General features: G+C 40.9%; 1 protein-coding gene across 5 annotated transcripts in view; it reads right to left on the bottom strand.

Annotated features, from left to right (window-relative positions):
• Positions 1-12587, bottom strand: part of EGLN3 (egl-9 family hypoxia inducible factor 3) — a 452919-nt gene that overhangs the window by 282137 nt on the left and 158195 nt on the right. The gene's annotated exons all lie outside the window — the stretch shown is intronic.

Below are 12587 nucleotides of genomic sequence, written 5' to 3'. Positions count from 1 at the left end.
GTCCTTCAGGGAGGGCACAAGGGAACAACACGGATTCACATGCCTATGTGCATACAGCTTACATGTGTACACACACACATACACACTGATCTCAAATTTCCCCATCCCTCCCCAACTGTACTCTCTGCGGACCTACAAGGTGAAGGCCAATCATACCCTAAGTTGATTAAAGTGAGCATCTGAGCAGGAATCCTATCCTCACCTACAAATGGTCCAGAGTAGCTATCAAGGCCTCCTGTGGTGTGTGGGGTGAGACCCAGGATACACAGGCCTTTGTATCAGTGATTCATGCAACAAGTAATCCCACAATTTAACTGCCCAAAATAAGCATTTATCATTTCCTATGGTTTCTGATCATATATACAGTAACCCTGAAACAACTGGGTGCTTCTGCCTCAGGGGGTGTCACCAAGGTTGCAGACAAGACGTTGGCAGTTGTCTGAAGGCTTGACTAGGGCTGGGATCCACTTCCAAGATGACCCACTTAATAGCTGTTGACTGGAGACCTTAGTTCTTTGCCTCATGGAGCTCCTCATGGGGCTGCTTGAGTGTACTCACAATATGGCAGCTGGCTTCCCCCAGGTTATATGATCAAAAAAGAGCAAGACAGAAGTCACAATGTCCTTTATGATCTAGCCCCAGATGTCACACATTATTTCCACAGTATCCTATTGGTTTACCCAAGTCTGCCCTAGTCATTGTGGGAGGGAAATTCACTAGGATATGAATTCCAGGAGGACTGTGTCACTGGGGGCCTTCATGGACACTGAAGTTCCCACAGCTTTAGAACTGTGCTCTGCCTGGTTCCTCGTGTCTCATCAGTTCTTGCTGGTTCCTTGGCCGGCCTCCTAGTTCTTCTACTTGATAAACCTCAAACTGCCAACTGAACTGTGATCACTGGTGACTTCAAATACTTGTCTATTGTTTGGAACATTTACAGTAAGAATATGTTTTATAATTTAAAATGTTTTCAAACTAACATACTGCCAAGTTGATCAAGTTTCCCAAATTTTTATGGTCTTTCCATTGTTTATCATTACTAAGAAATTTAAGGCTATAATTTTCTGGATTTCTTACCAACTCAAAAAAGATTTGTGGTATATATGCAATTATTCAGAGGCACTCAATTTCTCCATTGTAATTGAACTTAACTACTTGGTGACCACAATTGTAGTCAGTGCTCACATGAATATATCTTAAGAACATAGTTACAATTTCTTAGTTGCACCAACCTATCATTACAAAAAGGTCATATTTCATTAAATACTTAAGAGTATTAGTTGGTTACAAGTACTAGAAAATCTAATGAAAAGTGACTTAAACAATAAGCAGATTTTATTCTCTCATAGCTCATGAAGCTCCCACATCTGTTACACATCTGTGGGAATCACTAGCTCTACAGCGCCACCAACAGCTCATGTCCTTTCCATATTCTGCTTTATCACTCTTAGCATGTTGGTAACACCCTCTCATAGTTGCAAAATGGACTCTGTCAACTCTTTGGTATCACATCCCCTCACAGCCACATCCAAAGCAGGAAAATAACCTCTTTCTCGTCTGCTTCTCCCTTTTAAGAACAAAGAAACCTTTCCACACAAGTGATCCAGAAAACTTCCCTTTGTCTCTCATTGGCCAGAATTATATCACATGTCCATATTTTTCAAATCAGCAAGAGGGATGGAATTATCATGATGGACTTATTCACCCCTAACCCTGGGGTCTGGGGGTGGGGTAGGTGGGAAACAGCCTCCCCTGAAGATGGTCACTCAATACTTGAACGAATGGTAGTGCTGTTAACAAGGAAAAGGAGTGTTGAGTCAATGGTTTGAGCATTCATCAACCAGTTGATACTGCCAGACATCAACCTCTTCTTCCTAACCCCATAGAGACTCAGCTATTTCTGAGAGGTCCCACAGGATGCTATCTCAAGAAAGCCTGGAAAGAAAAAATTGATGACAGAATCATCTCCGCAAAAGAAGTACTCTTGTGCCTTCCAGTTCTCCCCAGAACTCATACCTAACCTCCACAATGAAGTGAAATTGCAGAAGTTTCCTCTTCTCAATCTAAGGTGTGCTTCTTGAGTCTCCTCTTCCTAGCTCAGAGTTGCCTTCTTCCCAGGATGACTGATAGTGAGGAAATATCACTTGCACCCACCCACATGGCATGACATGAAGCCCGATCCTATGGCTCTCATTACAAATACATCAGGAAATGATAAATCAATACTAGTAAAGTCAGGAAGAACATCAGGTGCAGGACAGCAACAGTACAGCAGGTATGACTCAGGCCAAGACCAAGTTCAGGTCATTTTTGAAGTCTATTCACAAGTATGACATGAAGTTCAGGGCTGCATATCTTGCCTGTCATTTTGTGATCTCTGGCTCCAAAATGTGTGAGCAACTGTTTAAGAGCACACACTTAAGAATAAGCAATAATAGAATGCAGAGGGTAGCAAACTTTTTCTAGTGGAAGGCTAGATAGTTAATATTTAGGCTTTGAGAGCCATACACTATCTGTCACACTACTCGCTCTTGTAGCAGGAAGGCTGCTATAGGCAATATGCAAACAAAAGAGTGTGACTGTGTTCCAATAAAACTTTATTTACAAAACAGGCAGCCGGCCAGATTTGTACCATAACCCATAGTTTGCCAACTCCTGGTACAAGGCATAGGGCAACTTAAATCTACATAGAGAATAGTTTTACCACATAGAAATAAAGATGTCTAGAAATCTCTGCTTTGATCAAATATACACATAATTTACATTTATAGTATTTAGATATTTCCTCTCAGAAAAATCTTGAGTTCACAGTTTCCCCCTCCAAACAATGCATAAATACTCAAGATATTTTTACAAACAAAAGTTCCAAAGCTAAATTTAAGCTTTTATCTCTTAGGAGACAGACACTGCTTTGAGATTTATTTATTTAATTGAAATATAGTTGATTTACAATGTTGTGTTACTTACTGCTTTATAGTAAAGTGATCAAGATATAGATAAAGATATATACATTCTTCTAATTTTCCTTTCCCTTATGGTTTATCACAGGATATTAATACAGTTCCCCGTGCTATCCAGTAGGAACTTGTTGTTTACTGTTTTAAGTGACGGTCTTTCTAGCTTCTGGTAATAAATGAAGTTTAGAAGGTTAGGTTTCAACTTTCAGCCAAGACACCTATTGCACCAATGCAGCTCACTACAGCAAAGAATAAAGTTTACTCCAGAGTCATCAGTAGGTTCAAAGTCTCAGCACCAACCTCCACCACTTAAGGGGCTCATGCACAATATGTCGTAAAATGTAGAAGCCGTGACAATATCCAATAATGTTACAGGAAGAGATAAAGCTGTATCGCTTGCAATCTGTAGATATTTGCTGCCCAGCATCACCTTCTCCTTCGTCATATCCCACAAACACATATATTTCATCAGAGAATTGAGTTCCAAACTGAACAGATTTCTTTTTATTTCAAACTGGATAGATTTCTAAACTGCTTGTTTTACTACATGCTTTTACTCAAAAGGCACAGATGCTCTTCTGACTACCTCCCTAGAGGAAACAGTAACTCATCCTCTGCCACCAATACCACTCTAGCAGGAGGATTAAGTCTAGGAAATTTTAATCTCCTTTAAAATAATGCCCATTGATTGTACATAGTAAGCACTTACTGTCCTGATCCACTCTTGTGTGTACTTACTGAAATTTATTTACTCTCTCCCATCATCAATCACAGAATCCCTGCTTAGAAAGGCACTGGGGTAGGGTAGGCAAGCTTGTTGTTCCAAAGCTTGGACAAGCCCTGACTTCACACATAGGGTCAGGACACCTGCAGGTGTGCTCTCCTAGGTGGGGAGCAGGTGCCAAACACCCTAAAATGGGTAGAGAAAACACAAACTAGCAAGCAATAGGAACGAACTAAGGCTAAATGCTGGGAAGATCAGTGAGTGGGTAGATGGGTTTTTATATTTAGATCACTGTACTATGTAAAAGGAAAAAATATTTAATAACTGCTTCTTATTGTTATAAGAATAAGACAAGTCACGGCTTTTAGTTTCAAGCTGTTTCCTGGCATATATCTTCTGAAAAGTGTGATGATTCCCACTATTTTATCATAACGGCATGTCAAGGGGAGATGAGGTAAATTGTAACCAAAAGAGATTTGGAATACTTAAACCAAAATATCAGTGTGCTCACCTCTGTATTTTTTAAGAACACTGATAACATATTCTTTCCTATCTGCCCCTCACATACAACTCTTGTTTCTTTGGAGCTTTTTCATTACAGCCACCCAAATCAGTTTCCTCACAGCTCCATGGTACACGGTCAGGGGCTGAACCACCTGATTTCTCATGTTTTCCCCTTCCATTTTCTTTTCCCAATGAGATAGCCATGGTGGAGCAACTTACTAGTTGGGTGGCATGGCAACCCATGAAAGAACCACACCTTCCTGTCCTTCTTTTCCTGAACATTTCTAATTTAAGCACATTCAACAATAGCCCAAGCAAAGATTTGAACCTATCAGACACCCTCTGACCATGACCCTAGGGCAGCGTTCTCAAATTTTAGTGTCATCAAAATCACCTCCAGGGCTTGTTAAAACTCAGATTGCTGAATTCTACTCCCAGGGATTCTAGTCTGAAATTCTGCATTTTTAACCATTTCCCAGGTGATGCTGATATTGCCAGTCCAGGGACTTTACTTTGAGAACCACTGCACTGGGGCATTAGACCAGGATGTGGACTGATAGAATCACTTGGGTTAATAATAATAAATAATTCTGTGAAGACCACCAGATACCTCAGCCTTCACCTCTCTGGCTACCAGATTCAAGATTTGGAAGCAAAGGCAAGTTCAGTCAGGGAAGGCCAGGCCTGGGAATCCAAGTAGATCCTGAAGCTCAAACACAGACTATAGGAGATGGCGAGCCTTGTAATTAGAGCCCAGGACTGGAACCAGATGACTGGTTTGAATTCCTGCCTGCTCTCATGGGCATCCCTGGTGACTCAGATGGTAAAGAATCCGCCTGCAATGCAAGAGATTTGGGTTTGATCCCTTGGTCAAGGAAGATCCCTTGGAGAAGGGAATGGCAACCCACTCCAATATTCTTGCCTGGAGAATTCTATGGACATGCTCTCCTACTGCAACCATGGATGAGCCCCTTTCTATCATTAAAATAATTTCTTCATCTATAAAATGGTGTTGATAATCATAGCTACAACCACAGGGAGTGGAGGCAATCCAGGTAAACCATGCAAAGTACAGTGTTTGGAGAATTCCAAATAAGTTAATTATAAATGCTCAATAAATTCCTAGCATGAGAATAAGGCCAAGTTGGGCCTTATTGGACTAAAGGGACTAACAGACAAAGCCTAGCCTGATGCTGGATGACCAGTCTACATGGGGAAAAGAAAGGTAACATATAAATAATACATTAGCCAGAGGTGGAAGTAAGGTCTCTAATACAGATTTTCTGCCCAGCAAGCCTTTGGATTCAATGTGCCCAGATCACTAGCACTAATATAGCAGATCCCTCTGGAACTGAGCCCTCCCCTGCTTACATCTGAAGTCTGCTCCTTTGCTAGAATGACAATCTCTTGCCCTGTGACCTGTCCTGTCACCTTGCTGCCCACAATGAAAAAAACAAACTATGCTCAAGCTTGTACCCCAAACACCTCGCTGTGAAATCGATTAACTCTACAAGACTTCTTTAAATAAGCAATGCTCTAATCATACTCATAAAAATGATTTTCCTACCCTCACAGTTTTCATGTTGCCCAAATAAGCACGACTGTGCTGTTTGCCCATTCCAATTACTTAGCAATGGCTGTCTGGATTTATGCATATTTTTAATTATTAATTAAGTTTCTTTTTATTGTTTTTTTTTAATTTTTGCATCATATAAGTACGCATGTTTACAGTTAATAGTCGAATAATTCTACAAGCTTTACTACAAAAATGTGGTAGCTTCTTCTCTCCCGTAGCCCCATTTCCCCCTTTCCTGCAGTCATTACTTTCACATCTTTTCACCAATTAAATGAAATTGGTCTCTGGGTCTTTAAATAACACTTTGTACTCTGCTACTTGATTGTTTTTTTTTTTCTCCCAGGTTTACACATTATTTCTTAACCTTCTGCTATAAATTTAAAGTTTTTATTCTTTTCCTTTTATCCATCCCACTGTACTCAAGTACCTTTCCCATTTTTTCATCTTCCCATAATTAAAATTCCATGATTTTAGATAGATCAGTATTTGTAATTTATAATATTATCACTATATGAATGCTATTCACAGATGAGTCATGTAATAATTATAATTACTTTTCTTTTTCTGCACAACTTTTTATTCTCCCTGGAATTGTCTTACTGTCTTTACCTAGTTTTCTATGTGAAAGTGAAAATTGCTCAGTCATGTCCGACTCTTTGCAACCCCATGGACTGTAGAGTCCATGGAAATCTCCAGGTCAGAATACCGGAGTGGGTAGCCTTTCCCTTCTCCAGGGAATCTTCCCAACCCAGGGATCGAACCCAGGTCTCCCACATTGCGGAAAGATTCTTTACCAGATGAGCCACCAGGGAAGCATTAAAGCCTATCTTTGTCAGTTGTCTAACTCTTTTCTCAAGACATTCACACACGGGATATTCTGTGAATCACACCTTCCTGGATGTGTTCTGGAGATTTCTGATCTGCTCCAATATGTCTGTGCCTGGTACTCTCTCTGTCTTGCTGGTGCCTCCCTTCACTGGCTGATGATTCCTTTTGCTTCCAGTGAAGATGTCTTTATTCCTCCTTTACATTCAACTGATATTTTGAATGGGTATCAAATTCAAGACTGGCAATCATTCCCCTTAGAATTTGAAAGCATATTTTCTATTGTTTACTAGATTCTAATTCTGCTTTTGAGAAGTCCTAAGCCATTCTGATATTGACCCTTTATGTGGTGTACTTTTTCTCCTTGCTAAAAACTCGTAGGATCTTCTTTGTCCTCAATATTCTGAAATCTTATGTGGAACTTTGGTGTGAGTCTATTTTTATCCATTTTAAGGGGGTATAACGAATGAACCCTTTCAGTCTGGAAATGTATGTCTTTCTCCAGAAAATTGTCTTGAATTGTTTGATTGATGAGTTTCTCTCCCCCTGTTTTCTCTATTTTCTTCTTCAGGAACTTTTGTTATTTAGATGTCTTGAACTGGTCTGTAAAATTTATTAACATGGCATCCTTATTTTCTATCTTGTTTTATGTTTGCTTTATTTTAGGGATACTCACTCAACTTTATCCTTAAATCTTCTATTGAGTTTTTCAAATTTGCTATTATATTTTTAAAATCTAAGAATTTATTTTTTAATCCACTTAATGTTCCTTAATATTGCTTTTTAAATATTCATCTCCTGGCTTAGTCTCTGATTCTTCCAAATTGCTTTGTTTCTGTTTGTGCTCCCTCTCTCTTCCCACCACCCTCCTTCCCCTTCTCTGTCCCCATTTTCCCCCTCATTAGACACCTCCTCTGATGTTCTATAATCTTTGGTTATATGCTAATAGTTGAGTGAGGACTGAAAAGCTGATTGTAATACAGGCACATCCCCAAATATAATTGCATGTTTATCCTAAAGAATGGTCAGGGTTGTTTCTATATCTTATTAATTGCTTTTCACCATAGTCACCAAAAAGGATCCTGTGAATGTCACCTTGAAAAGTGGATTGGTTACTATGAAAGGTAGAAAAGAAGAAATAAATGAGCAACATCCATAGCATGCTATATATAGGAGAAATCATCAGATCTGTCTTCCAAGTTTCTGGAATTACTAAATGTCTTTCCACTGAAATGTTTAAAGAATGAAGCAGACAAATGGGCTTTCCAAATGACTTAAGGACAAGTCCCTCTTACCTAGCATTTTAATCAGATGTTTTTTTCACAAGACTGACTTGTTGTACTATGTAGACATGCTAACAACTGTCCCCCAACCACATGCCTTTCTTGGATGACTTGTTCACATCCCTAGGAAGGACATTCTTGTGTTCCCTTCTCCTCTGTCACAACTCAGTGGGCCGTAAATGGGCTTAACTCAAACTAGGCCACTCAGATTTTCTCTGGCAGGGAATTGGAAATAGGACACTGAGAGACATGGTTAAACAGTGGGGATTCCTTGAACTTAGAGTTTAAATAGGGTTGAAGCCAGAGTTTGTGCCATGATCAAACTAAGTCAGAAAATCCATGAGAAAGACAGACAGAGAATGCCAATACACAGAGAGCAGCAGAAGAAAGCAGATGTAAAAGAGTGGAGATAAGAGAAGACAGGTTGCCACCAGTGACTGAAGAAATGGTTTAGTATACTGACTGACTTTCCAGATAACTGGGTGTATGTTCCATACCTGCCCTGTGTCTTTTCAGTAAATTCACTTTGTACTTGAGCTAGTATGTGTGAGCTTCTGTTCTTTGTCATCAAATGAGAAAATATTCACCAAGTACAATAGTCAGAATCCAGCAGGAAAAGATGCCATACTTAAAGTGGTAACAGAGGAAGGTCTAATAAAAAGAGGTTATTTACAAAAAGGGGCTGAATGTAAGCCCCTCTACAACCTTGGGTGTAGCCAAAGAAAAAAGTGTGAAGTGAAAGTGTTAGTTGCTCAGTCGTGTCCGACTCTTTGTGACCCCATGAACTGTAGCCTGCCACGCTCCTCTGTCCTTGGAATACTCCAGGCAAGAATACTGGAATGGGTACCCATTCCCTTCTAAGGATATCTTTTCCATCCAGGCATCTAGCCCAGGTCTCCTGCATTGCAGGTGGATTCTTTACCATCTGAGCCATCAGGGAAGTCCCAGGTAAACAGTAAATGGTGTCTACTGCTACAGTCTCCCATGTTCTTTTTAAGGCACACAATACATCACAGTTGTCATAAGATCCTCTTAATACATATTTATTTACTACTAAAAATTAAAACAGCATATCAAAAAATGTATTACAATTCAAGTTTTTGAAAACCAGAAAATCTACTTAATGCACTTTGCTCTAATTAGGCTTTAGCCAAACCACTAATGTTTTCTTTACATTTCTTCTCCACAAGTTACTTTGCTTCAAATTCTTGATATTGGGTTTCACCTCACTGACTTCAGGTTTCTAAAAGACACAGGCAATGCTTCTTATTAGTGCTTCTTTTGTTCAAAGACGCTGAAAGGGCAAGAAGAGAGACCATCTATCTTAGCCTCTCATAGAGAGTATGAACTTCCTGGCAAGACTTGTGATCATAGATAGATGGACACAGGCAACTCACAGCAACCTAGCAAGAAGGGATCTGAGAGAATAAATATTCTGACCCTGCTCCCCTCCTAACCTCCAGTATACAGTAGATGTTCCTACTATCAAACCTACCAGGAGACAGAGGGCAAGGGAACCACCGATGCCGTCAACAGGTGAAGAGTTGACAGAAAGGCAAATGGAAAATGTCAAGGGCACAAGGTCACTTTTGTCTACATCTTCAGGAAAAAGCAAGCCTGGATTCCCAGGTGGCTCAGTGGTAAAGAACCTGCCTGCCAATGCAGGAGACATGGATTTGATCCCTGGGTCAGGAAGATCCCCTGGAGAAGGGAATGGCCACCCACTCAGTATTCTTGCTGGGAAAATCCCATGGACAGAGAAGACTGGCGGGCTACAGTCTGTGAGGTCACAGTGAGTTGGACACAACTGAGCATGCACACACTTCTCCTGATCCCTGGGCAGCCTCTCTTTAGCCCATCTGTTAAACCGGAAGTAGAAGAAGCAAAATCAAAATTCAAACCAGTCCCAAATTCAGCTTCCTCACAGATGAGTACATTTAATTACAAAATAGCACCAACCTTTCATTCACAGGTAAGACATGTTCATCACAGATTTCCTACCAAATATTTTTTATTTCTTTAATTGGAGTATAATTGCTTTACAGTGTTATGTTAGTTTCTGCTGTACAGCAACATGAATCAGCCACAGGTATACATATATCCTCTCCCTCTTGAGCCTCCCTCCACTGCACCCCCCGTCCCACTCCTCTAGGTCCCTTTCAAATTTAGAAATATGAGTTGTAAGGTGTCCACTTTTGAGTGCAAAAGGAATACAAAAGTATGAAAGCTCATTTACTTTCTTGCAGAATTTCCAAGGCAGGAGTCTATGCCTTCTCTTTCCCTTCTAGCTCCCCCAGAGCTCCTTATGTAGTCATTCTCAATGTGTGGGGATGAAGCATAAAGTAATTAGTGAATGAGAAACCGCACACACGCATGTATACAACATTCTCGGAGAACAGCGGCTACATAAATGAGAGGTTTACCCTCAGAAGAAGAGCTCAGAAAAGTAAAACTCTTACTTAAGAATATTATATTTCCTTTAAATTTACCAACATTCCTATTAAGAGTATATCTGGATAATCTTCAGTTATGACAGAAAACTGGCATGAGAAGGTCAGAATTTCCAGAACCTCCCCTGTGGCTGCAGAATGTCTTCATCTCCCCAGGAGGGCCTGGCAGAGCCCTCTCAGGGCAGGCCAGTGAGCCTTGATTGCATGTCACCACCACTGTCTGGTTTTTGATAAGCAGATAAAATTGGTGATGGGCCTTTCATCTTCAGATTGTGGTTAGAAGCCCTGCGTCACTGAGTCATAGTTAAAAGCTGCTCCTTCTGGAGATGGTGGGAAATGAGTAGGTGTGCTCAGCCCACCTCTTCCTAGATGAAAGCTGCCTCATGAAACTACCTCAGTACATCTGGCACAAATTAACCAGTGCAGATTCCTGTGGTGAGGGAAGGGGAGACTGAGAAGAAACTCTGAACTCAGACTCTGAGAGTGAGGGGGCCCAATTATGACAAAACAGAAAACACCCTGGAAAGACTATTATTAAATTACTAGCTCTAATCACAGGATCTCAGAGGATAAGAAAGGTCACCTCTATCTTATGCTGGGGAGCTGGGACCACATAAATAGCATCCTTCCTTCATGAGTGAGAACCTTTCCAAAAGTGTGAAATCCCTACACAAGGTGATTAAAGTAGAAGCCAAATCTCCCAATCCTCAAAGATTTTCCCTGATCTCTATTTTCTACCAATGGGTACTGACATGAATGGGCAGAGAGCGGTATCGGGTTATAACTCTTGGCAGAATCAGTCCTCATGCCTTCCTAATGCTTGGTGTGAAATCATCACTCAGATCACTACTATTGCAGGCCCAAAGAGACTGGGAATATGGATTAAGGTGGGAGGCAGGTGAAGGGCAGAGCATGAGTAATGTCAATTTGTCTATCTGACAAGGGCAAGCCACTGGCCCACCAAGGAGATCAGTCTAAACAAAAACAATGATTAAAAGGAACAAAATCAGGTCATTTGCAGTAACATGAATGGATATAGAGCTTGTCATACAGAGTGAAGTACATCAGACAGAAAAATAAATATCATATATTAATGCATATATGTGGAATCTAGTAGAATAGTATAGATGATCTTATTTGCAAAACAGAAATAGAGACACAAATGTGGAGAACAAATGTATGGACACCAAAGGAGGAAAGGGAGGGGTGGGAAGAATTGGGAGATTGGGAATGATATATACACTATTGATACTATGTATAAAATAGATTCCTCCGTCCATGGGATTCTCCAGGCAAGAATACTGGAGTGGGTTGCCATTTCCTTCTCAGGGGATCTTCCCAGCCCAGGGATCGAACCCAGGTCTCCTGCATTGCAGGCAGACGCTTTAACCTCTGAGCCACCAGGGAAGCCCATAAAATAGATAACTCATGAGAACAAACTGGCTCTGAGGTGCACTGGATAGCACATTGGACTTCTAGCCAGCCTGGGTGTAGTTATTCAAAGGTTGTGGGTTCAAATCCCACCAGAGTTGAATTTTAACAGCTTCTCCTTCACTCCTATTTGGATATTTTTTACTTCCCTGGTGGCTCAGACAGTAAAGTGTCTGCCTGCAATGCAGGAGACCCGGGTTCAATCCCTGGATTGGCAAGTTCCCCTGGAGAAGGAAATGGCAACCCACTCCAGTATTCTTGCCTGAAAATCCCATGGACAGAGGAGCCTGGTAGGCTACAGTCCAGGGGGTCGCAAAGAGTTGGACATGACTGAGAGACTTCACTTTCTATGTGAAGAAGATGCTACATATATGAGAACTTGCTATGTATCTCAGTGAACTCCACTCATGCTCTGTGGTGATCTAAATGGGAAGGAAATCCAAAAAGAAGGGATATATGTGTATATATATGTGTGTGTGTGTGTGTGTGTATATATATAGAGAGAGAGAGAGAGAGAGAGGACACTAGCTTTTCTGTATATGTGTGTGTGTGTGTGCGCGCACGCGCATGCCAATGCAGGAGATGTAAGAGATGCAGGTTCGATCCCTGAATCGGGACGATCCCCTGGAAGAGGGTATGGCAACCCACTCCAGCATTCTTGCCTGGAGAATCCCATGGACAGAGGAGCCTGGTGGACTCCGAGTCCATAGGATTGCAAAGAGTTGGACCTGACTGAAGCAATTTAGCACACATAGCTGGTTCACTTTGTTGTACAGTAGAAACTAACACAACACTGTAAAGCAACTATACTCCAATAAAAGTTAACTAAAAAGAAAA

The sequence above is a fragment of the Bos grunniens genome, chromosome 21, assembly GCF_055505025.1.
Source record: "Bos grunniens cultivar Pamir isolate PY7600 chromosome 21, Bosgru_T2T1.0, whole genome shotgun sequence".
NCBI lineage: Eukaryota > Metazoa > Chordata > Mammalia > Artiodactyla > Bovidae > Bos > Bos grunniens.
Note: the sequence above shows the minus strand (reverse complement) of the source record. Positions and strands in the feature narration are given on the sequence as shown.